The sequence below is a fragment of the Strigops habroptila genome, chromosome 4 (genome assembly GCF_004027225.2).
Source record: "Strigops habroptila isolate Jane chromosome 4, bStrHab1.2.pri, whole genome shotgun sequence".
Classification (NCBI taxonomy): Eukaryota; Metazoa; Chordata; class Aves; order Psittaciformes; family Psittacidae; genus Strigops; species Strigops habroptila.
This window is the reverse complement of record NC_046358.1, coordinates 48,287,092-48,311,258: the sequence shown is the minus strand read 5'-3', so window position 1 is coordinate 48,311,258 and position 24,167 is coordinate 48,287,092. Positions and strand designations below refer to the sequence as shown.

At 44.3% G+C, this 24,167-nt stretch overlaps 1 long non-coding RNA gene across 1 annotated transcript; it reads left to right on the top strand.

Moving 5' to 3' along the window:
• The first annotated feature begins 22,348 nt into the window (after positions 1 to 22,348).
• Positions 22,349 to 24,167, top strand: LOC115607521. Its single transcript, XR_003991252.1, has 2 exons — positions 22,349 to 22,762; positions 22,932 to 24,167. It is a non-coding gene; the product is annotated as an uncharacterized LOC115607521 (long non-coding RNA).

Genomic DNA, 24,167 nt, shown 5'->3' with positions numbered 1-24,167 from the left:
AATAATGACTGACCCCTTCTGGTTCTCCAAGGGTGGCCAGCTGTGGAGCTAGTCTTGGCAGCTCCTGAACGGTGTAGTAGGTATAAACTATACCATTTCCCAGACCAGTTGATAAACTCTGAAGCCCACCTGCTGTTCCCACAAACACCAAAGGGAAGGTACATCACTGAGTAAGCACAAGAGCTGAACACCACCTTTCTTTGTGGAAGATATCCTAGCTCTTTTAGAGGCTCTAGCCCTTTCAAAGGGAAGGCTGCAAGCCATGGTTGCAATCCATGAATGTAGTTATTTCTTTGAAGGGTGCTAGCCCTCCCTTGCAGGAGCTCCAGCTTTCACTTCCCCTTCTGCTTTCTAGTGTATTAAAAATAAATATTATATTCTGATACAGGTAAGTTAAAAACTACTAAAAGTGGTTTGTGATCTACTAAAAATCTAGGGAGTTTTACGTAGCATTTTGGGTAACCGTGTGAACTATATGAAGTATTGTCTAACTTGTTTGGTCTGATGAAGGTTTGATGCGGCTTGAGGGATGTAGTGAAAAAACAGTTGCCATACTTAGTCATTAATGAATGGAGGGTCATATATTTCACTCATTCAGCTCATATGCCAGCAATGACAGATTTTTTCTGTGTGTTATTTTCTCGCTCAATGCATTGTGCAACCACTCAGGGTTTAGAAGGACTGCACCAGTACCTTATTAATTCAAATAGCATAATGCCAGCCTCAGATCAAGGGGAAGCAGGGGCCTCATGCAGTGTCAGTGGTTTCTTTCCACTGTTTTCTATGCCAACAGCTGTGAACATTTTGTCTGGACAGGAGTGATGAAACTTGCTCTAGTTGGGCTCTTTCTGATGACCAGACAAGCAGAGAAGTGGCACATGGCCATATTGCTTCATACAGATAGACAAAAAAAGCCTGCAAGTACAGTTGTTTGCTTAAGGGTTTTTCTTTCCTGATGTATGCATTTTTTCCTATGCCTTTGCAATATCAGGGATACTGAGTCCTCTCTTATTTCTCATTGTTGATGGAATACTTCTAAATGACCAAAAAGATGCCTAACATACAGATATGACTCACAACTCTAAATCTGATTGCCAGTTGCCAGCTCTGAATAATTTCCAGGTTCCTTTTCCTGTGCTCCCCTATATACATCTCCTTAGGATACACAAACCTTTGATGAGAGCTCCCAAGCCACCTGCTCCCACCTCACCTTCTGCTCTTTCTCTCTTGGCATGAAATGTCTGCCTAAGGTTACTGGCCCGAAGGACCTAACAGCTGCTGAACTGGGTTATTATCCACAAAGAAAGGAGCCAGGGAAATAGAGAGAAAATAACTTAGCTCTATTTTTTTCTTCTACAAGCAAGGAAAATTCATGAGAGTAAAAGGCAAGAAAAGAAGCTGTGTGTGAATTGTTGGCTTTGTGATCTGTCTTCTCTTCCCTCAAGAATGATCACTCTATGTGGCTTCTGCCAGCTCAAAGCTAATTCTTAGTACCCAATAAAATAGAATTTTTCCTCTATACCAACAGAGAGCTCCTGTTAACTCATCCCAAAATTGTATTAGCTGGTTTTGCTGGGGCTTTTGCAAGGCTCCATATTTCTGTGTTCAGCTTGTGTTTTATCATATTCACCATGTCCCTATCCAAGATGTAGCCTGTGCTCTTTTCTCCTCCACACCACTCTTGTCAGCTTGGAATGAAACTCTTCTTTCTTGGTGTTTGTCCTTTCACAGGGTTATATTAAAAAGTACTTGGATTGAATGGGCCTATGGCCAAGTAATCCAGCCCATGACGTACGGCTGATGGTGGGAGATACTCCCCTGTAACCTGTAAGGATTTTTGCAGGAGTTGAACCACCTGGAAGTATTGTGCTGTCCTTAGGCACAGTTGTCAGACAGTACAGTGTGATTATTATTATTTGCACCCTTTTCTTCCCTCTATCCTCTTTCTTCTTACAAAAAACCAGATTTAGTCTGAGTACTATCTCTACCCATGAGACCTGGTGGACTTTGATGTAAGAATATTTCTTAAGGACGCATTCACAGCTCCTTCTTAAACTCTTGTTTCCCTCCCCTCCCATAATGGAACACTTCTCCTTTCAGTGCTTTCCCTCTCTCCTCTATGAAATAACATTTGATCAAGCCAATTGGCATTGCTGAAGAGCAGGCCTGGATCAAAGGAGTTTCACATTTCTGATTTAGTAAAAAGAGATTACAAAACAACTTAACCCAGAGTAACAAGCAGGAGGGTTTAGCTGTTGGCTAGATCAGTGGTCTCCAAAGTGGGGTGCATGTACCCCATGGAATGTGCAAGATGATCCATTAGGGTGCAAGAAGAAAATCCTGTAACTTCAGTAGTACATGTATGTAATGTATAAAGAGAAATATGCATCTACTGGGGATGCATGTTCAAAATTTTTACTGATAGGGGTATGCAATCAAAAAAGTTTGGGTACTATTGATGTACACTAGCACAACACACCTCATCTTCCAACCTGGTCTGCCTGGAGAGCCTTAGCTTTACATTTGAAGTCCAAGGTGCCAATAGGACCAGACATTGCAAATGTACTTTAAACTTCGCTGTGAACAGAAAGACCTCAGAGGAAGGAGGGCCACATGGAAAGCAGATGACCAGGGAGAGATGATATGGTTTCTGCATATACACAAGCTAGAGGCTATTATTTGCCCTGTGGACAAGCAGGGTCATCATGAGCCAATGTTTGCCAAGTGGTCATTTCCTGTTTTGAAGGTGATGCTCTGAAGTCCTGAACATGGATGCTGACAGGTGGTGATCTCTGGTATAGCGAATGTGTATGTAGGAGTGTTTAAGAACAGTATAAGAACATACATTTTAGTACTATTTAGAAAGCAACACTTAGGCTGTATATAAAGGGCAATAGATATTTTGCCTCATTAATATGGACATTTGCATACTTGTAGTTTGCTGTTGTGTTAGGCAGTGCTTCTGCATTCACATTCAGTCTGTCATCTTAATGAAAATAAAGCATATGAAGCCAAAGAAAGCAAGTATTTGTCCACTCATGATTTAGCGACATGGATGTATTTGTATGTATAATTTTGGAGCCATTTCTATTTTTCCCACCACTATCTATGTGTGTAGTTACAGGGTAAGGAAAGAGTAGTGTCTTTTTAAGCTTGAGCAGCTGGGTGCTACCTGTAAACGATTGACATTTTAAAGTGATTATCATTAGGTTTCAGAGTTAAATGATCTAGTTGTAAGGATGGAGGCAGTGCACACCTGCTAGCCTGAAAGAGAAGTAAGAGACACTGCTATGATCAGAGATCATAGCGAACTGTAACATCAAGTACTTTGAAGAGCACTTTGAAGTCAATTGAAAAGCACTTTGCTAGTTCTGAAGGCATCACCACGGAGGAAAGGGGCAGAAGGACGTATCAGAGCTGAAGAAAAGGTAATGGATACAAGCAAGCAGCTCATGACAGCTTGTTGTTCTGCGCTGTTTGTGAGAAGTGGTCTTTGAGGGGCGTAGACGTCAAAGGAGGTCCATTTGCCACGACAACGGTAGGCTGGGGCCCAGATTGCGGTATAATCCAAATCTCTCTGAAACTGTGTTGCAGAGCTGGGGTTGGACATGTACAAAACATCCCAGCTTGTCTCAGAAATGTGCAACAGTGTGTGGGGTAATGAGCAAGGCTCCCCTGCATGCTCCTGTGGTATGCTGTCCTCTCTGACAGGCTGGTGTTTATTTGCAGCTGCTTTGCCGAGCCATGCAGAACATCTGGTGCAGCAGCAGGAGATGGTATGGAATCCCTCTCCATCCCCTGGGCTTTCCTGGGTGGAGGCTGGGAAACCCACAGTGCCCTGGGCAGGCTAGAGTGCGAACTCTCATATACCACCAAGAGTTTCCACCCTGAGACTGCTGCCTCCTGCTGCCCTTTCCCCTGCCAGCCCTGAGGAAGTTTCTGAATCCCTTGGCTGGGATATGCCCCCCACATGGAAGGGAAAAAAATCCATAATCGGCTCAGTTAATGTTAAACGGATTGTTATTTAGGAAACTAAACACCAGAAAGTATGTTACTGGTTAACTGACCTCTCTTGTCCTGGCTGCACCTGATCTCAGGAGGAGAATGGCACCATGCACTGCAGTCCTCCAGCTTCTGCGGACACTGCATGGACACCTGTTTAAAGAGATGTAGGTTTTTCTGCATGTTTCGTATCATTAGATACAACTACCATGTCCTTGCATCAGTGCTTCCACTGTTTAGACTGCTGTCTGATTTGTTTGGGTTGTTTTTTCTTTTTTAAAAAGAATCTACAAGTACAGACAGTGATGGCTTGTTAATAACACAGTGCTTCTTTCTACACAGGGATGCCTCGGAACATGTCTGAATCCAGTCAAAAGGCTTTGTTTTAAAATAATTAGCTTTGCTTTTGTACCACAACACACCAAAATCACACCTGCTCCACGGTGAGTTTATTTGTGCAGGTTTCTGTTCACCTCACATTTTAATATCGAAGCTATAAACGCTGGAGTGGAAAGGTGGTGGGCAGAATGGTGTCTTGCAGGAATGCCACCAGGCACGAGGCTGACAGCAGCACTGCCAGGCATTGTTGTAATGATCTTTGTTTCTCTGAGTTATGTAAGTAGCTACAGCCTCTTCCTTCTGTGCCTGTCTAAGGGCAGGAGGCTGATGGTTCAATGGATGCTACTGTTAATGCAGCGAGTAGACAGAAAACAATCCAAAATTCATTGGCAAATCCATTGTCGCGCACACAGAAGCCAAAAAAATCAAATCAACAGCAACATTTGCAGAGCATTAAGTCAGCTCTGGCTTCAGCTGCCTGTAATTGTTAGGTGTTCTTGGCATAGGATCAAGGTCCCGGTTACGGTGTGACAGGGGAGGGAGAAGGAGGACTGAAGCCGGAAGCTCTATATTTGATTTGAATACGTTGCACTCAAAATCAGGTGTAGTGCAAAGTCTGCCACCTAGTTGATTGGGAAAGTAGCATTTGAGCTTGATTCCTTATGCGGCTGATCTCTTCAATCATGACAAACCCTGCTTTCAGCATAAAGGATACAGGCTCAAGTTCCAAGTTACTATTTTTAAGCACCCCTAACCTCTCAGGTTAAAAATCCTCCTGGTATAGCTCTAGGCAAAGACGGGATTTGGTGGCTACTCTCTTTTTCAATTTTTTAAATGATGATGGTTCCTCATTCTCTGCCACCCCACTCAGGAACCCACTTTTCCCACTATTTGGCTTCTTGCTTATGTTGTTTTTCCAACTTTACTTTCTGAAGGGATTGACTCTTGTTCCCAAATACATCTTTTGCATCAGCTTGGGTTGTCCTTCAAAAGGGGAAACAGCCAATGCAGAGCATTCTGTTGTGAGTCAGAAATCCTTATGGATGAGCTAAACACAGCAGAGCAGAAACCAGGTCAACAGTAGCTCTCATGAGGATTCAGCTATACCCCTGGCATGGCACTTCTGATCTCTCTCCTGACCCTTCTACTCCCCTGTATGGCCACACCAGGGCGAGAAGTGTGCTTAAAATCTTTGTGTGGACAAGGCAGGTTGTACTGACCAGTTGAAGCTTGTTTCACTTTTGCTTGTTTCACTGTGCCTTGTTTCACATAGGAAATGTCCTGATGTCCCTTCTCCTTTTCCACCTCCATTAGTGAAGACAAAGCCTGTCTGCTCTTCCTCAGTATTTTGTTTTAGGAGTGAGGACCATCTCTTGCTGTGTGTGTCTGTACAGCACCCATTAGACTTGTTCCACATCTGGTCAGCAAGAACATTACAATCCAGTGGTAGAAAACACCACATGCTCTCCCTTTGTAGTGATTTTGGAATCACTGCATCCTGAGAAATCCAAAATGCTAGAACAGCCAAGAAGCTTGAATTTTGACCCTTGGGAATTGTTATGAATTTGTATTGCAAGCTCCAGTTTTGGTATTATTATATAATCCTATGGTATATGATGACACCATTGCCTACTGGAGTATATACCAGGCCACATCAGTGGAGTGTAGCTGTCAGCTGCAGAGATGGGCTGCAACAGCATTCCCACCCAGCCTCACATGGCACATCTGCCATGGATGAACTGTTACTTGTACTCTGCTAAGAGACTTTCCAGGTTGCAGTGTGATAGCAGGGTGACATGGTGGGACTGTCGTTAGAAACTTCTCAAGAGCTGCTTTCTGCCTTGCACTATCGCCCAAAGGCAAATTTGCTGGCACCTCCTTTCTGTCCTACCCCTTGCACAGCCAGTCGCTCTCTTCTGTCCCAGGTTCCCTCTGTTTTCAGCCTGTACGTTCTGTTCCGTTCTACCAAGGATTATAAGCCTAGCAAGGAGCTGCTCTAGGAAGTAAAGCTAGCCACTAAGGAGAAAGGTACTTAAGTACAGGACATTGCAACACATCGTGCCATGATGTCAGATACAATACGTGTCTGATAATGCACTGCTGGAAATATCTGTCATGCTGCTTTTTAGATGTGAGGAGTTAATACATGTTTTAACTCGTGCTTCAGAGATTCCCATGGCTTCGGAGAGGTAGGATTTCTGGCAGAGCGTGATATCAATTTTTCATGATGAAGCTGCAGAAACATGATGCCAGTGGCACAGTTCTAGGAGTCTGAACACAACTGGAACATCCCGATGGGTCCTGAGTAAAGTTGTATTCGTGGCTGTAATGTTCTCTGGATGCACAACGAAGAGAATTTTTAGATGTTTGCAAATCTTTAATTCTTTCTAATAATTCAAAATGCAGTCAATTTGATGGTCTGTCCCTGTGATCGATTCTTTACTTTGGTGCACACTGCTACAATTATGGTATTACATGAGAATCTTGGCTTTAAAATAACTTTATAAAGAGCATTTTGAATGTTAGTTATTAAATTTGACTTTTCAGTGATTTGACTTGTCAGTGGATGGGAACCTCTGTGTTCAAGTATGAGGAGTTCAGCTCACTCAAATTGAGATATGCATATCCACGTTTCCACTTTTAGGGACACTTGTTTCACATTTCCAGACATTGCCTCACATACACCAAAGCCATTTTAAAAGACAGTCAGGACTCTCATGCAGTATCTTGACTGAGGAAGCTAGAATGCTCAGAAAAGACTCAAAATTACAAGAGCTGCCCAGACTTATGATTTGGGGGGACTGAATTCAGGGCTAGGAAAGATGCAGGACCAGAAAGGAACAGTGGTCAAATCCCTTCAAGACTGTCATGCCAAAGCGAGCCATTGTAGAGCTGACTGCAGGCACTAGTCCTGCTGGAGAAGGACTCTACTTCCCCAGCTAAAATGTTCCTTGTGTCAGCCTCACTAGAGTTCCTTACTAGGAAAGTCTGCACTCCTGCAGCATGTGCTGCCTTAGTTGCACAGAGCAATAGTGCCTATTCCAGCATTGAAATCTTAGAGAGAATGTAATTCCCAAGGAATGTATTTCCTTATCACACCATTGTCTTTAATAAAATAGTTCCAAAAATAAGCATGGACTATTTTTTTCACAATGTGATTTTTATCAGTAATTTATTCAGCCTAGCAGATGCCAGCATGCAAACTATGCAAAGAGCAAATCTCTTCCTCCAAGTGTAAATATTGACAGATCATATTCAAAGGTATTTAGTACTCTGCAAACATATTGTCAACAGTTGCATCCAGACTCTTCCCTAATCCCAATCTGAGAGTTGGAAGAGGCATGTCCTCTGTGAAAAGATGGTTATGGAGAAAAATGGTAGCAGGCTAAATAGGTTCTTGGCTTAATTAGACTGGTGCTATACCAGAGGTGAATCTGGCCTACTACAAGTTAAAACTCTGTTATAGGAGCTTGTACCTACCACACACAGAGTTGGAGGGATGATGCTTCTAGGGGACAGCTCTTCCAGCCAGACTGGGAACCTCTCTTGGCACTGGATGAAAAGGGTGATTACAATGCAAAGCAGGGAGTTTGAACTTTCTGTGTGTTTTAAGGGATGTAGTTCCACCTTTTCTTGGACATAATTGACAGGAGATGTGGTTATTCTTTGCACTGCATCAACTGGCTAACTTTATTTGAACAGTCTACAGGAGGAAATATTCCCTACCCCAATCTGGTCTTAAACCAGAAATGTTTTATTTCTTAAACGCAGACCTACCTTTTGGTTTCTAGCTCAGTGAGTGCAAAATCCCTGAATGGGTTAACATCTGGGACACAGCTTGACTATACTGGAGCCATTCTGCCTAAACTAATATAAAATCCCCTTTCCTGCAGCTCCAGCCCAATCCCCCTTAACAGAATTTCATTACATCCCATAATCTTTGTTCTCCTGACAATCTGGCACAAAGGCAAACCAACTGAAAGCTCAATGGTGGCTTAGCCTTCATTTATATTCTATGAAAACCTGCTATTGCAAGCATGTCTTAGCACCCCACATTTTCACACAAGGTATGAAAGTTCCAAATATCTCTAAACACTTCAAAATTATGTCCTCTGGGATTCTCAGAGGAAACAGCCTGGCCGACTGACATTCCCTGTGCATCACAGGGAAAGAGGTGAGTGAGGGTGCATTCGTGACATCCCATTTTCTTTGCTTGCTTGATCACTGCTTCTAGTTTTCAGTGCCCATATTTTCCCATTCCACATCTGGGCTTCTGCATGAGCATTTTCCTTTTTCCTCCTGAGACTGTTCTTCCTAGAAATGTGCTTGTTCCCCACTACACCAACTCTAAGGGCCATGTGCCCTCCGGCCTGACTCAACAGCTTCACATTATTCCCTCCATCATTGTGCTTGGTTCTGCCAGATAATGTGTTCTATAGCAGACATACCTCCTCCATCCTTCAACTGCCTCTTCTAATGCTCTTAAATTGCAGAGTTTCCTTCTCTCTTCTTCCTTCTCTGGAAATGAGGGGAGGGAACATTTCAGTAGATATCATTATGAAAGATGTAATGATATATCAATACAATATATACAGAGACATGCCTTAAATTGAGTCCTTAATGTGGAGTGCTGGCCAGCTCTGTATTTTGTCTACTTTTAATTAACTGGTGGACCAGAGTATCAACTCCTTCTGCTTATTGCTCATTCAGAAAGCAAATTTCTGTGTTCTAAAATTACATTGGGATGTGTGAATGATTTCAGCATCACTTTCACCTATGGCCAGATTAGCAGCAGTAGCTGAAATCCTGACATGATTTGAGGTAGCAAGAGCTTGTTCTTTGCCTGTTCAATGCCACAGGCACAATGTAAAGCATCTCACAATGTGGACTGCCCCTGTGTGTGCACAATGCTGTTTTCTGCACCTTTTTTTGATGACTCTTCTTTGGGCAACCTGGAAATAAATCGAAGGAGCTGAATCCAGGAGATATTGTGCTTGCTCTAAAATGGGCACCCATGCCTTAAAGGAAGTCCTGCACCTGCTGCCATTTCATGGAGCTGGCTCCACTCTTCAGATATATATGATATATATAGCTCAGATATATATGAGTCTGTATATACATGTACATAACGTGGTATATAAAAGCTTCAAAGCTCCACTGATGATAGGGTTTGCCCAAGCAGCTGTGGGCTGCTGATGTGTAACCGTTTGGCATAGGCAGCAGCACTAAAAATAGCAAAACAACAGGGAGCTAATCTCTACTATTTGATTCAGTATTTAGTTCAGCATTCTCTACTTAAGCAATGCTGTTGCCAGTAGACTATCATGTCTAGTAAACCAGAGACTCCCATAGTTTAGGGGTTATGAGGGAAAAGTTATGCCTAGATTATGGTGGAATGTCTGTTTTTCATAGTCCAGGGTAGCAAGAACCTGTTAGCCTGTACACTTTTCTCCGTTTTCCTCCTTGGTGGCAATTATGAAAGTTTGAACCCAACTAATTCAGCCATTGTTCCTCTACTCATTGCAAAAAATCCTGTTACATTTGCTTGCAGAAAACATGTCCAAAACACATTGATATTAAACTGAGCTTTGCCAGAAAGGCACTCCCGCTGCTACACCACAACTTGCAAAAGGTAGTGGCTGCTGGAGGTCGTGTTACGAATGTTCACAAAAATGAATATACCTAATCAGACTACAGCTTCTATCCTGGTTTCAGCTAGGATAGAGTTGTTTTTCTTCCTAGTATCTGGTGCAGCGCTGTGTTTTGGCTTTAGCCTGGGAGCAGTGCTGATAACACACCGATGGTTTAGTTGTTGCTCAGTAATGCTTACTCTGATCAAGGACTCTTCAGTCTCATGCTCTGCCAGTGATGAGGGGCACGGGAAGCTGGGAGGAAGCAGAGACAGGACACCTGGCCCAAACTGGCCAAAGGGGTATTCCGTACCACAGCACGTCATGCCAAGTATGTAAACCGGAGGGAGTTCCACGGAAGGGACCAATCGCTGCTCGGGTTGGGCTAAGTATCAGCCGGCGGGTGGTGAGCAATTGTATTGTGCATCACTGCTGGTTATTTTTTGAGGTTTTCTTTTCCTTTTCCCTTTTAGTTTTATATTCTCTTCCCTTGTTATTTCTCTTATCATTATTATTCTTGTTATTATTAGTGTACTTAGTTGTTAAGCTGTTCTTTTCTCAACCCGCGGGGTTACATTCTTTCGATTCTCCTCCCCATCCCGCTCGGGGGTGAGCGGGCGGCTGCGTGGTACTGTTACCGGCTCGGCTTAAACCACGATAGCCTCTCGCCAGCATATCCTAGACCGAACTCCAAACCCAGCAAACCTCTAAATACACACTAGCAGCACCCGGGCCCTGGTACGTGCTGCTGCACAGACCGGACAGCACCCCGCGGGCCGGCCGCACCACCCCACAGCTCGCACCGCGAAGGCGGGTGGCCCGTGCGGCAGGGGCGGGGCGTCAGGCGGGCAGACCAATGAGAGGCGGAGGGGCGTGTCCGGGGCGGGGCTTGGCCGCGGCATGTGGAGCGGCGAGGGCCGGGGTGGTGCGCTCGTTCCTTGGGGTCCGCGCTAGCTCCGGGCGTGCGGTCGCCTCCTCCGCCGGGGTGAGCGGTCCTAGCGCCCCGCTGCCATGCCCTCCGCCGGGCTGTGAGTGAGCGGCGGCGGCGGCGGCGGCGGGCGGGCGGTGGTTCGTCCTGCGCCTGGGAGAGCGGTGCCGGGGGGACGCTGCGCCGGGGAAGTGGCGGTGCCGGGCGTCTCCAGGGCAGGGGCGTTCGCGGAGCAGGTGTCGGTTTGAACCGCTGCGCACTGCGGGCGGGACGGGGATGGTGGTCGTGGCCTGTGGGGGGGGAGCAGGGGCTCGGCAGCCGCTCTCCTAAATTTACCATGGAAGGTGCGAATAAAGGTGCAAAAAAGTTGCAACCCCCCCTCTAGCAATCGTGGTTTCCACTCACCCGTTGCTCCTTTGCAGTGCAATGTGTGTGTACTCATGCATGATTGTGTTCTTGGGGAGGTGGGAGTGGAGGAAACTCGGTTTCATTGCGGGGAAGAGAGCTGATTGACTCGGCAAGTAATTCACTGTCTGAAATGGAACATTTTTAGGCCTTAGAGACCACCCCAAAAATATGGTGTCTGTAGCAGATCACCCTCACACATGGCATCACAGATATGTACAAATATCCTGTGTCTGAATAAAGAATGTTGAGTGTGTGCAATTGAGATTACCTTTGTAAATGGAATCCTGCTTTGTGTGGTATGGTACTGAAATCTTTTTCATCTTACTGTACCTTAAGTAAGGGTTCTCGGTAGGTCTCACTGTACCCTGGGCAATGTTAGCAAAGTGTCAGCTGGGATCTGGTAAATGGTGGGAAGAGTAAATACTGACCAGCATCCTGTTAGATATCCTATCACAGTGGATCTTGTTCCGATGGATTCAGTGAATGCCTTAACTTTCCCCTTTGCTGTCTCCCAGATTTTGTCTTCTAGGATTGGCAAAGAAAAATCCTGTCTCAGGATCCCGTCAAGTAAGGTGCTTTGATGTCCTACGTTAGCTGACTGAATCCTTGCTAGGCTTGGTCATGCAACAGCACTCCTGTTTCCTGATAAAGTGAGTTAACTGCTTACCGGAGGGACAAACCCATAGATGTACTGATTCTCTGTGCCTTGAGCTAAGTTGCAGCTGAGTGAGGTAAACTCACTGACAGTGAGTCTTTGAGACTTTTGTGCCCTTTAGACCTCAGAGGGTTTTTGGCTGATCAGTAGCTTTGAAAACCAGGCTGTAAGATGCATGTTGGTGCAGCATCTCTCTCTTGAAAGTGCATGTATTTCTGTATTAATCTTACTTATCTACTGTGATTATCCGCTACTATATATGTTAATGCAGTCCCTTACATGATAATGGATAGAAGGAATCTATCAATTTTTATTAGCTTTCATGTCTGTAGAGATTAATGCACTTGCTGTGCATGTTTGCTGCTTGCTTTCTAGTTTATATATATATCTATATATGGATATAAAAATGTATGTATATGTGCATGTATTGTCTTAGTACTTTTCCGGGAGAAATTCCAGACTACATGCCTCTTAACATGTTGGTGTAGACATCTTTATTTTTTGTTTTAATGGCAAATTCCCTTCTGGATTGATAAACCCATCTGCCAGAAAACAGACTTTGGTTATCTGCTATTGAAATTCTAATTGGCATATCCATGCGATCTGCAGCCTCTGTCTTCTAAGGAAAGTCTCCTGGCACACACTTTTCCAAGGCAATGGGAGTAATTTGCAAGCGAAATTTCAAGCTTCGGTGGTGAAAAACATTAAAGCTGAAGATCCGATAATGTATTTGAAATGTCTGGCTGCATACCCTGGATTACAGGGTTAGGTAATGTACCTACTTTTAAATTTAGTAGCTTTTTTGTGACTGACTGGATTTTCAAGGGAAAATGTTGCAGGGGCTTTAAGGAATGGATATGTTTGTTTAAACAGTGCATGCTGGAAATGTCCAAAACTTTGCTTGAAGAAACCATGAAGAATTGAATAGTTTGTGTAGAGTTTCTTGCCTGTCTTTTTTTCCAAAAGCATAGATGAAACTCTTCTCCATGAAGTTTTTAGTATACTGTTCTGCCAACGTCTTCCCATGCTGACACACAGTGTTAACTGAGCATGTGTTCTGTGTGTCATTATCCATGCTTGAACATGGTTTTATAAAACAAAAGTGCCATAAAGCAGGTCCAGCATGAGTTTATGCCATCATATCTGCAGTGGAAAATTATGGGGGACCTGGATGTAGGAGTAATGAACATTTTTTGTTCTACTGCATTCCCACAAACCAGGCATATTGCAGTGGCTGCTTCATCCTGGCTGACGTGCATGTTCTGAGTGATGCTGGGCTTATGGCTCAGAGCAGTGGTCCACATGACTAGGTGTCATGCACATGCATTTCCTTGCAGCCGTCATCTCCGTATGGAGATTTTCCACACTGCCTGCATGCGTGTGGTGAACAGCTCAGATCCATCTGCTCTGACCTGTTTCTGTTCTCATTGCTGGACCTGGCATATAAGTGTGTTCAGGCAGTGCTAATGTCAGTTTTAGGTTTATTCTTGCCCTTTAACTGCTGATTTGTGTTTTATACAAACTTCTAATAGCAAGAGCTATTACCCACTGCAAAAGCCAAAGGAAAAAGCAGTCAATTCACCGGCACTTGCATTCAATTCACTCAGCTGCTGTGCAATTGCTGCTGCTATGGTTCTTGTCATATCCCCCATCCCTGGCAGTGTTCAAGGCCAGGTTGGACGGGACTTTGAGCAACCTGGTCTAGTGGAAGGTGTCCCTGCCTGTGGCAAGCGGGGTTGGAACTGGATGAGCTTTAAGGTCTCTTCCAACCCAAACCATCCTGTGATTCTATGGCATGTGCTCCCTGTGGTGATGTTTATCCGTGGGGCTTGGGCTAAGGTTATCATTCTGCTGTACTTTGGAGTGCTGGGTACGATAGACTCGCTGGTCATGAGACTAATCTGGTCTGTGCGCTCAGTGTTGTCGTCACCTTTGTTCCTCGGGAGCCATCTGGTGGCAACGATTAACAATTGCACCTTTGGCCTTTTCTTGGAGAGCCAAGCGGTAACAGAAACATCTTACCGCTCCCTCCCTCCCTTCCTCTCTCCCTTCGTCCCTCCCTTCTTCTCCTCCAGGATAATTATAGCAGTATCTGAGAAGATTTTTTAATATCCTTTGAATACCCTTGAAACCAACCTGGCCGTATTGTTAGGAACTAGCATGTTGTTGAGTTTGGTTCAGATGTTGCTTAGGGTTAAACAGCATACTGTGACTACTCCAACTCCTGTGAGAAGCACTGCGACTTGAAGGAGAGAGACTCAGGCTCCAGTGATAGGCACTGTGGCTACTCAAATTCTGGCAACAGGGATTTTGGCTACTTCAACTGCTGTGACATGCACTATAGCTACTCAAAACCCCATGGCAAGCACTGTGGCTACTCAAACCCCAGGGACAAGCATTGCAGTTACTCCAGTCTCCATGACAAGCACTGTAGCTACTCAAACTCTGATGACCAGTTCCACAGCTACTCAAATTCCACCAACAGGCACCACAGCTACTTTCATCCATATAACAAACGCTGCAGCCACTCAAACTCCATCAACAAATACGGTGCCAGAGGGTGTGGAGCTGTGCTGAAGTGACAGGAGATGGTAGTCAGTGCCTATTCTTTTCTCTCTGGCTATCCACCTGTCCTTTTTCAGCAAAGGCAAAGCTGACAGCATGCAACAAACTTAAATCAGAATCCTGCTTTCCATAGAGGAGCTTGACTTTTCTCTGAAAAGGGCAGGTTTGCTGAATCAAGAACCAAATGAGGACAGTATTTTAATCATCAGTGAATAATTCAAGAATAAAGCTTTTCAGGTCCATCCCCAGGCACATATGAGTTCTCATCGTAATGTTATTAAAAACTAGGAAGCTCTCCTTAGCCTGAAAGCTATCAGAGAGAAAGGATTAAACACCAGAGAAGGGAGCTTCAGGTGGCATTTGAGTCACAGTCAAAAGCGGCAGAAGCTTTTACAAACCAGTCTTCAGCAGATCCTAAGTAGACAAGTAATACTCATGTTTTCCTTAGTCAACAATTGCTTTTCAGTTGCCTCTGTTGTGGAGGAGGAGATAGGTGTTCTGCTGCGTAAAAGCCGACATGCAATTCTGTTAATGGCAGGGGCACACTACTCCCAACAGACACAAGGGAGAGAAGAAAATGAATGAACAAGCAACCGACCAACCACAGGACATGAAAGAACATTAGAAAAGCTTTATTTCCTGGCATCTGAGCCACTCCTCACTGAAGCTGATGGAAAGACTTGCTTCGTTACTGTAGCCTTTGAATGTTGTTAGCTCTATGGGGAACAGGCTGTGTTTGTTTTCTGGTTTTTAACTGCCACGTATGTTTAGAAGCAGCTTAATAAAGGCATCCTGCACCCATAAACTTATCCTTATGGCTTCAGATGGAAAAATCAAGTCACCTAAATGGCAAGTTTTTAGCACATCATTTTGATTTTTTGAAAAAGGGCTGATTTTGCCACATGTGCTTCTGCAGTTACTTCAGGTTTTCCCTTTAATGTGATCTATCCAGCCAAAAAGGTATTTATTTTATCTGGGGTTTTTTTTGCATCTGTCTTACCAAACCAAAACCCCAGTTTCCTTATCTCTTATAAATAAGCACAATATTCACACTATCTGGGGAATTCATCTCTAGTCACACCATCATGGGGCTGCGTCTTTGTGTGTGCAAATGGCTGAGAGCACGTCTCCTTTACACAGATGAAAATGCCAGAGAAAATCCTTGTCCTTTTCACCACTGCCTGTTGATAAAGGAAAAGTGTCAGGAGCGTAAATGAACTGTCTTAAGTGTGTTCATAGGTCTTTGAGACTGGAACGTTTTGCTTAGGAGGCCTGCCAACACTGCCAGACGAAACGTCTTTCCCTGTTCCTATGAGTTCTTGTATTCTCTCTTCTGATTGTATCTCCATCTGCAGTAACCTGCTGCTCACTAATGGTAGGAAACAAGGCTTGAGACTGAATCATAGGATTTTCTTAGTTAGCTATTCAGGAAAAAAAAATAGGTGCTCTTGGTATCCATCCTTCTATGCATATGGGTTGGCCTGGTCATGTTCAAGCACGTCCGTAACGCTTGAAAGGATCACCCTGTTGGGCAACAGCTGCTCTAAGCCAATGGTCTCGAAACAGCACCTGATAGAAAGCAATTCCTCTTCATGCCATTGTAGTAATACGAATAAATTGCAGTTGTTCATTCATTTGGTGGAAGATTCATTAATTTAAATGCCACTAACAAGCCTGGACTTAATTATACTCAGAATTCCCAAAATGGTCATCTGTTATGAGGCTACTTGCTGCCCACCTTGTCACCCTGCAGCTGCTGGCTGCACTTGTAAGTGCTGGTTACAAGGACCTTCTTGCTCAAAGGGTACTGCCATGCTCCAGTGTTGGTACATAACTAATCAGCGATGCCACTCAGAATACAGCACTGAATGTGGTTCATCAAGATGTCACATTTCCAGCCACCATGCCTCTCCACTGTGGCCTGGCCAGTGAAGCTGGAACAGTGCTGAGGTGCTATAAGCCAGCTGTCTTGTTTGACCCAGAGCTGGGTTAAACTCCCAGAGACTCCATCGTGTCTGTTCTTGGCATCCCTCTGCATGCAAACTCCTGCATAGAGGCAAATCTGTCCTTCCACCACGGGACCACAGAGATGACTGACATTTTCTAACTAGCATCATAAGGGTTAAGAAAGACTGTGGGTATCAGTCCCTCCTTTCAATACTTTCCTTTTTTCTCACTCCTGGTTAGTCTCAGGCAGACAATGCAGATGCTTCTCCTGCTTTTCATGAGAGAAACACCTGAAGTCTTGGAGAGGACCCATAGGAGTGTCAGTGGCCTGCCTCCTGTGGAACAAAAAGGGATTGCATAGGAGAATGGGGACATTTTAGACAGTTGCTTAAATTCATTTAAAAGGTTCTTCCCTTCTTTGCTTGCCTTTGACTGAAGTTGCTGCCTCCCAGAACACAGCCTCATTACTGAGCTTGTTCATTCTCATCTACAGTTTCTCAGCTATATGCTTTCCTCTGCAAGATGCAGACCATTCCTGGCTCTGCTAAGTGCATGCTGCATGCAGCTTCACGGCCCAGTGCCACCACATTTATTCTCTTGATCCCCACAGGCTACTTATATTCCCTAGAGTATAGTTATTGTGTAAAAATGACAATTTCTACAATAAATCTGTTTCAAGCAATCGATCCTAGCATGCCAACTCTGCCAAGGTGAGACTGTGCTTTCAGGTGTGTTGTGAAAGCTGTATGTCTCTTCTCTTTCAGGAATGTTATTTTCAGTATCTGCACCATATACAGCAGCCTATCAGGAGTGCAGAGCCAGAGGTATGTTCCTCATTGATGCACTCAAACTCCTTTAGCTCTGCCAGCACTGGGCAGTTATACTACCACTTGAGTTTTTGCAAGGTGGCAAAAACTTGGTGCATTGGGTTAATGGTTTATGCCACATGTGTCGAAATACAAATTTCATTACGTTGCTGTGCTTCTCTTTCAACTTACAATTTTTGGCTGCCCTAGCACTGCCTGCAAGCTTTGCCTGGGCACATGTGCTGGTTTGTATCTAATGGCCTTATTCTGAAATGCTGATAAGCATCATGTATGCTATATTGTCTAGGCCTTGTATGAGCCAGCTTGGGCAAACACCGTAAAGATTCTCCTTAGGCTCTAAAGGCTTTGCTCTTAAAGTGCTCTGGGGTGTGTGTTAGACTCCTCAAGCACCAATAAAAGCTCTTTGTATTCTCTCAGACACTCCAATGGGAATACTGTACAGTAGCTCAAATGGATACATGCCCCATGTGGATGCCACCACATTTCTAGCAAGGCTACCAAGTGGAAGTGACAGTGGGTGGTTCAGCAGATGTTCAATGCTGAACTCTTCAAGCCTCAGTATGAAGACAAAAATTGAAGTAATTACCATGTATTGTTTGAGAAATTGTAATGTTGCCTCTGCTCATCTTTATTTTCATGGATCATAGCACTACATGGTGCCTTTGGGAGGGCTAACTTGAGACAGATTCCTAAATGCCTTGAGTTATACTTCTGTGCGTAGCCTGAATTGCCCAAATTACACCATTCAGCACAGAACCTATTGCATTTGAGAGCTTTCTCTTAGGATCTACAACTAACCAGTCCTTCGCTTTATTTTGAAAGGGGCTCAGCCTGTTAGACTATCCCAGATAATGTCTAGCATATGCCTATAGACCCAAAGCCCCCACAAAATGCAGTGCATTTATAGCATTGTCCTCTAGAAGGCAGGAGAGACTGCTTCTTCCATTACTGGATGGCACTTAAATCCCTGTTTCCTAGCTGTTAGGCTGTTCCCCTGCCCACAGTAAAGCTTCACAGGGAAGCATTAAGGCCTTGCTGAGGAGCAATACCTAGTTCTTAGGGTACTTAGGGGAGGGAAGAGTAATGGGGTGCAGCCTTTACTCCCAGGGCAGTTTGTACATTTAACCAGGGACTGTTAAGTGAAAAAACTACACAGCTTAAGATGTTCAGAGGATCTGTCTGTATCCCAAATTACTCGTTTCTTGATGAGTTTAAGTCCTGGTGGGGATTTGACAGTTGCCTAGAAATAGCACTCGAAATGTCAGGTCCCATTCCCCCTGTATGTTTGGCTTCAGCCATGGATGATTGAACTGCTGTTTCCACTTGACTCTGCAGAAGCCAGAGGGCGTCATGTGCAGTTCTTATACGGAGTCCCCAGAAGCAGCTGCAGCTATGGGAGATTTGGCTTTCTACCACGAGGTGCCGCTCAGTGGAAGCTGCAAGTACATGCAGCCTTTGATGAAGTTCCTGCCTGAAAGGGGGACTGGTCTCTTGGTGGGTAATCAGCAGCTGTGCTTGCTATCCCAAATGCTGTATTTCAGTCTGTGACAAGGACTGCCTGCCTCCGTGGGTTAATAATTTACACCTCCAGGGACCTGATGGTGAGAAAGAGATGAGGAAGTGCTACGCTCAGAAATCATAGCTGGGCACTGTTTGCAAAGGTTACTGAAGTCCTACATGGGCTGTGTTCCAGGCGTTGCTGCCAGAAGTCCAGCCTTTGGAGTATATAAGTACTCCAAAGGGTTTCCCATCCCACTCTTCTGCCTCATGTAAACTATAACTAGCTGCTGAGCTCATATCAGGCTTGTATCTCATACAGGCTTAGTCCTTCTGTGACTATTTGTTTCTTTGAAGTTCCTCTCTGATCAGCTACATATCAAAAGCCTCAGCTACTTTCTTGTCCAATGTCAAGCTCTGGCTCCATACAGGTGAATTAAGTTTCCTGAAGGGATGGTAGCAGGACAATTTGGTATGATTGTCAGGACCAGCAATTTCTGACCCAAAATAGTTTATTTACTAACTCTGACAGAACAAGTATGTGACTCATCACAGAGAAGTTTACCCCCTTTAAAAGAGAAAACCTCACTTCTTTGGCAAGGAAGAAAAACCCTACAAAATCCTAAACTCTAAAACATCTAAAAAAGAGTTCTGTTGATGGAAACAATAGATGGTAACAGGGTTCTGTGAGTTTATTATTGTTCCAGCATGTAGTTTTCAGCTGAGAATTGCTCTGAAGAGCTGCAGTAGGTAGATTTCTCTGTGGCTTCATACACAATTGGAAAACAACCACTTCATCTTGCTTGTGCTGTTTTATTTAAACTCAGTTGGCTTAATCTCATTCCATCAGGTTTATTTAATGTTTCTTCATTAGCTAAGTACTGCTGGATGCTTTGGCACAATATTCTTTATGGCAAGGAGTGAAAAACACACTCCCATTCCCCACCATTGCCCTTTTGCTCCTGTTGAGCATTGTGTTTTGCTGTGGAATAGTAACAAGTCTTCATGGACAAGAGGTGAGAACATGCATGACTGAGGAAAGGGAAACCACTTTGGCTTCATCATTATCCTTAAGCTCCACAAAGCGCCCTTTGCTGATTGATGACCTGATGCCCACTCATCTCTGTTCTTTTTCTGGCTTTGCCTTGCCTCGCTGATTGATTCTGGGTGAAGAAGCTCTCATATACAAAAGGCAAATATCTCAGCATTGCTTCCACATTGGGAAGTGCTATTTCAGTTGCTAGGGGATCTGCTTAGAAAAGAAAGCCAACTCTTAAAAACGGTGTTCCCATTTCAAGGAGTCTTATCTTGTGGTGTTCTGTTGTTTCAGCTAATTTTCTGAAGAATCATACCCAGGTTTTGTTTTACTAATAATATCTGGGGGGAAGTCTTTATCGAGACTTAAGACTGCTTGAGAACTAAACTTGCATGCACTCACACACCACAAGAAACCTAAACTGAGTCACTTTCTACACTGGCAATATGTTGCCTAAGTTCCTGGAGAGGAAGAAAAAGAAACTCTACAAAATGTAGAGGCAGTTGTGCTGCGCTTTTTGGCCTTGGCTCAGGTTCAGTGTTCGAGTAAAATGCTTTGAATACAATTTTAAGAACCCAGCAGTATTCTTGTGAAAATGGTCAGATATGTCTGGTGAGGAAATCAAATGGATCAGCAAATTTTCTATGAATGAGTCTTAAATACAGGAGGAGAGGTCATCTGCTTATAGGCTCACGTGATAGCTTAGCAATGAAAACCAGGGATCTGGATGGAGATAAAGAATTGCTAATAAAGTAATTGTCCCCAGAGTAAAAATGTAGAAAATGCAGATTCACATAGCTGTATGTGAGTTTAAGTAGTATGCAGTAAGAAGTGAAATAAAAGTCCTTGGGGTTTATTAGGTTAAGAAGAGTCTATGCTTGCAAGTAATTTTAGCAGCTAAATGGCTCAGCTCATTCTTTGATACTGATGATGTCTTCAATTTCACACATTGATTTTTAAACAAAGCATGTCAAAATAAAGGGAGTTATGTAGTCAAATAAGCACAGTCACAGATTTGCCGCCTTCTCCACACCTCATTGGAAACCCTATGCTGTTGGAGCAAGCTAATTCCCTTATCCTTGAGGTGACTGTTGGAGTGGGGCTTAGATCATTCTGCCCAGGACACATGGGTCATCAGCTGTAACAACTATAATGCGGCACAGCCCATCCTCTAGCAACTGCTCCAGATGTGCTCCCTGAAATTCTCTTGAAACCTCCAAGCACTGCATTTCCCTTGCCAATAACAGACATCTTGCTAAATAATCCAAATAATCTTAGTGGATTACAGACAAATATCTTTTTAGTTTTTGCAGTAATTAATATTAAATTAAGTGTAGTTTTAGATGGAGGAAGAGCAGAGGAATTTAGTCTTGGCAGAAGGTATAGTACGGACAACCCTGGGACCACTAACTCATGTAAATTGTGGTTCAAGGTCTGTGGGGTGGAGTTTCCTCCCTGCCTGTCTTGCTCCACAAAAGACAGCACTGGGAGGGAAGGAGAGTTTGGGTATTATGACCTGTACCTGTCACAGACTTCAGGCTCTAGTATGCTGGCGTGGGGCCACACCAACACTATATTTACTAAAAACTAGCTCTCGAGGCACCCTGGTTCATCAGTTCCACATGTCTTTCCTGTGTCTGGCAAGGGAAAGGGTAAAATGGAAACTTTCCTTCTGTAGCCTAAGCCAGATATGGCTACTAAAATCTGGCATCTCTATGTGTGTGTGGTCAAATGCTACAGAAGAGAGGGTCTGCCCTACACAGCAAGTTGCTTCACTGTGCTGAATATGATATCACCTTGGAAAACAGCATCTGTGCTAGCAGAGTGTAACCCAAATCAGTGCCAGGAGCATCTATGATGAAATGCAGGCCTACTGAGAAGCTAGTATTTTTCTGTTTGTTGCTTTCTTTCTCACATTTAGGAAATACCATTTGAGAAGAAATTAAAAGGTGATGTGCTAGGATAGGAAAAGGACCCTCAGATACTTTAACTTGACTGATCCAGTGTGCCAACCCAAGGAAGAAAAGTGAGCAGCAAGAACAGCTTCTTTGGCATCTCCATCCATCTAGTCGGGCTTAGCTTCTGGGCTCCTCAAGGTCTGGCCAGCAACAGCCTAAGTATTTTTCAAAAATTTTTGGGCTACTTGGAAAATGAGTGTCATTGTCTTGGCTGAGAAGCAGCAGCAGGCCTGTCCATTTATCCATGGACTGCCTGGAGAACAGAGTGGCCAAAGCACATGAATGTTTTCCCTTGTCTCTGCTATGATGCTGACAAGGATTATGGCTGGCAGGGCTCTGTGCTTGTTGAAGAGTTGGGTAGTCATTTGCACATTCACAGCTGTTTGACTGCAGATGGTGCTCCCTACATTTCAAACAGCTCTCTTCTGAGCAACAGGGAATTCACCCTGCTCAGGTGGTGGTGCGGATGGGGATGACATTGCCACTATGCACATGTTGTGGTACTATTAACCATGCTCCTTTTTTTTTTTGGTTTGCTCCACAGATACTATGTGGGAAAGAGATCCCCCGCTGAGTGAACCGCCTGGTCTACTTCAGCTCGTGCATCCCCTTCCTTCAGAGCTGCCTCCCCAAGGAGTGGCTGACCCCAGCAGCCCAGCAGAGCCACATCAGCCTCAGCCTCCGCAAGGAGGAGCAGGGCGACACAGCAGATGAGGAGCCCCTCAGCCACGTTGTGAACCTGTAGACATACCTGGGTCTAAACTGTGCCCACTATGCCCTCAAATAACCCCTCTCCCCCTTTCTCTTGTAGTATTTTTTTCTATGTCTGCTGCCCTCTCATCAGCTGAATCCCAAAGTACCCACAGAACTTCTACCATATCCAGTGTCCCCAGTGTAAAGCTTCAAGGTCGGTGCGATTACTTGGCTGTTCTCTTTAGTTGTTACAGTGACACCTGATGGTTTTAGCCTTGTTGACAGAATTTGAAACTAAATAATTGTATTGCCCTGGATTTAGGAAGTGGAGGCTTTACAGGATGCTTGGTAGCAATGTTAGCTTGGCAGCTTGTTGAGAGAGAAGTTTAATCTCCCTTTGCCCTGAGGGTTGACTGGCTTTCTTGAAATGTGCATCTTTGAAAAAGAAGAGAAGTCCGAGACATGTTCCTGGAGAGAGCATTCCTCTCTTGAAGCAAGGCAGGAACACACAGGTTTATGCACTGCTATCCAGACAGCTGGTTTTGCTTTTTTCCCCACAGGACTGAGTTATAAATGTCTGCTTTAAACCTGTTAAAGCTAAAATCTGCAAGCTGGGAGGTGGAATCCCAGACGAGCTGATACAAACAAATCAAACTATATAGGAGAGATAATTAAAATCAGTATTCTATGATCCACATCTGCATCTATGAGAAGCTCCAAAATTAAGCTCAGACACCTTTTGGCAGCTGGTTGCTCCAGAAAACCATGAGGAGCACCGTTCTGCGCTCTGGGGCAGCACAGTTGTAGGATGCATTTAGTTAACGTTGATATCTGAGGTGTCTTTGCTCACCTGTCCGAGGGATCTGTGGGAAGCCTTCAATGAAAGCAGCTCTTCTAATGAGCTGTCTCAAGTTGTGTTTTGAAGATTGCAACCCAAAAGTAGAGCATTTTAGTTTTTTATGAGGACGTTTAGGGAAGTTTCTGGATGTAGTCATGCAGACAGAGCTTTGTTCCATGAAGGCTCGCTTAAGAAATGCTATACCTTCCCCACCCTGGTTTGGAATCACTTTGGTTCAGTGCCGTTATCTGGAATATGCAGTTTCTGCATTGTGGCAATCTGGGAACTGCTAAAAAGTTACATGCGTTTAGCTACTGCATGTTCCTGAGGGTAATACAAACCCCAAGCAAGGACTGCAGGAGTCCTAGGGTAGCACAGTGACAACAAGGAGCTGGCACTTGCATCCCCAAAAGCAGAGAATCAATGGAGCAACTGTAGAGATTGCTTCCAGCGATAGCTGCATGAAGAGAAGCAGCCCAGTGTTAAAGTTGTCGAGGTGCTTTAAGGGCCACAGCAACCACTTGCTCCTGGTAGCTTACAGAGAAAAAGATGAAGAAAAGAAAAAGGCCAGTTTTCCTTGTGTGCTCCTGCGTGAGAGGGATGAGAAGCAGAGGATTTAGTGGGTTACCTCTGGGGATGAAGGGTGGTCACGTCCCTGTGCTGCTTTCACAGTGTTCTCGCCATAGCCTAAAATGACTTTGCACAACTCCCTCCGTGTAAATATCACTTTGTAGGTAGTGAAGCCATAAATGGATCTAACTGAAATTCTGATACCACAAACTAGAGACTATTTCACAACAAAGCGTTTATCCTTTGTGTACCCTGTGAAGTGCCACAAATTTTG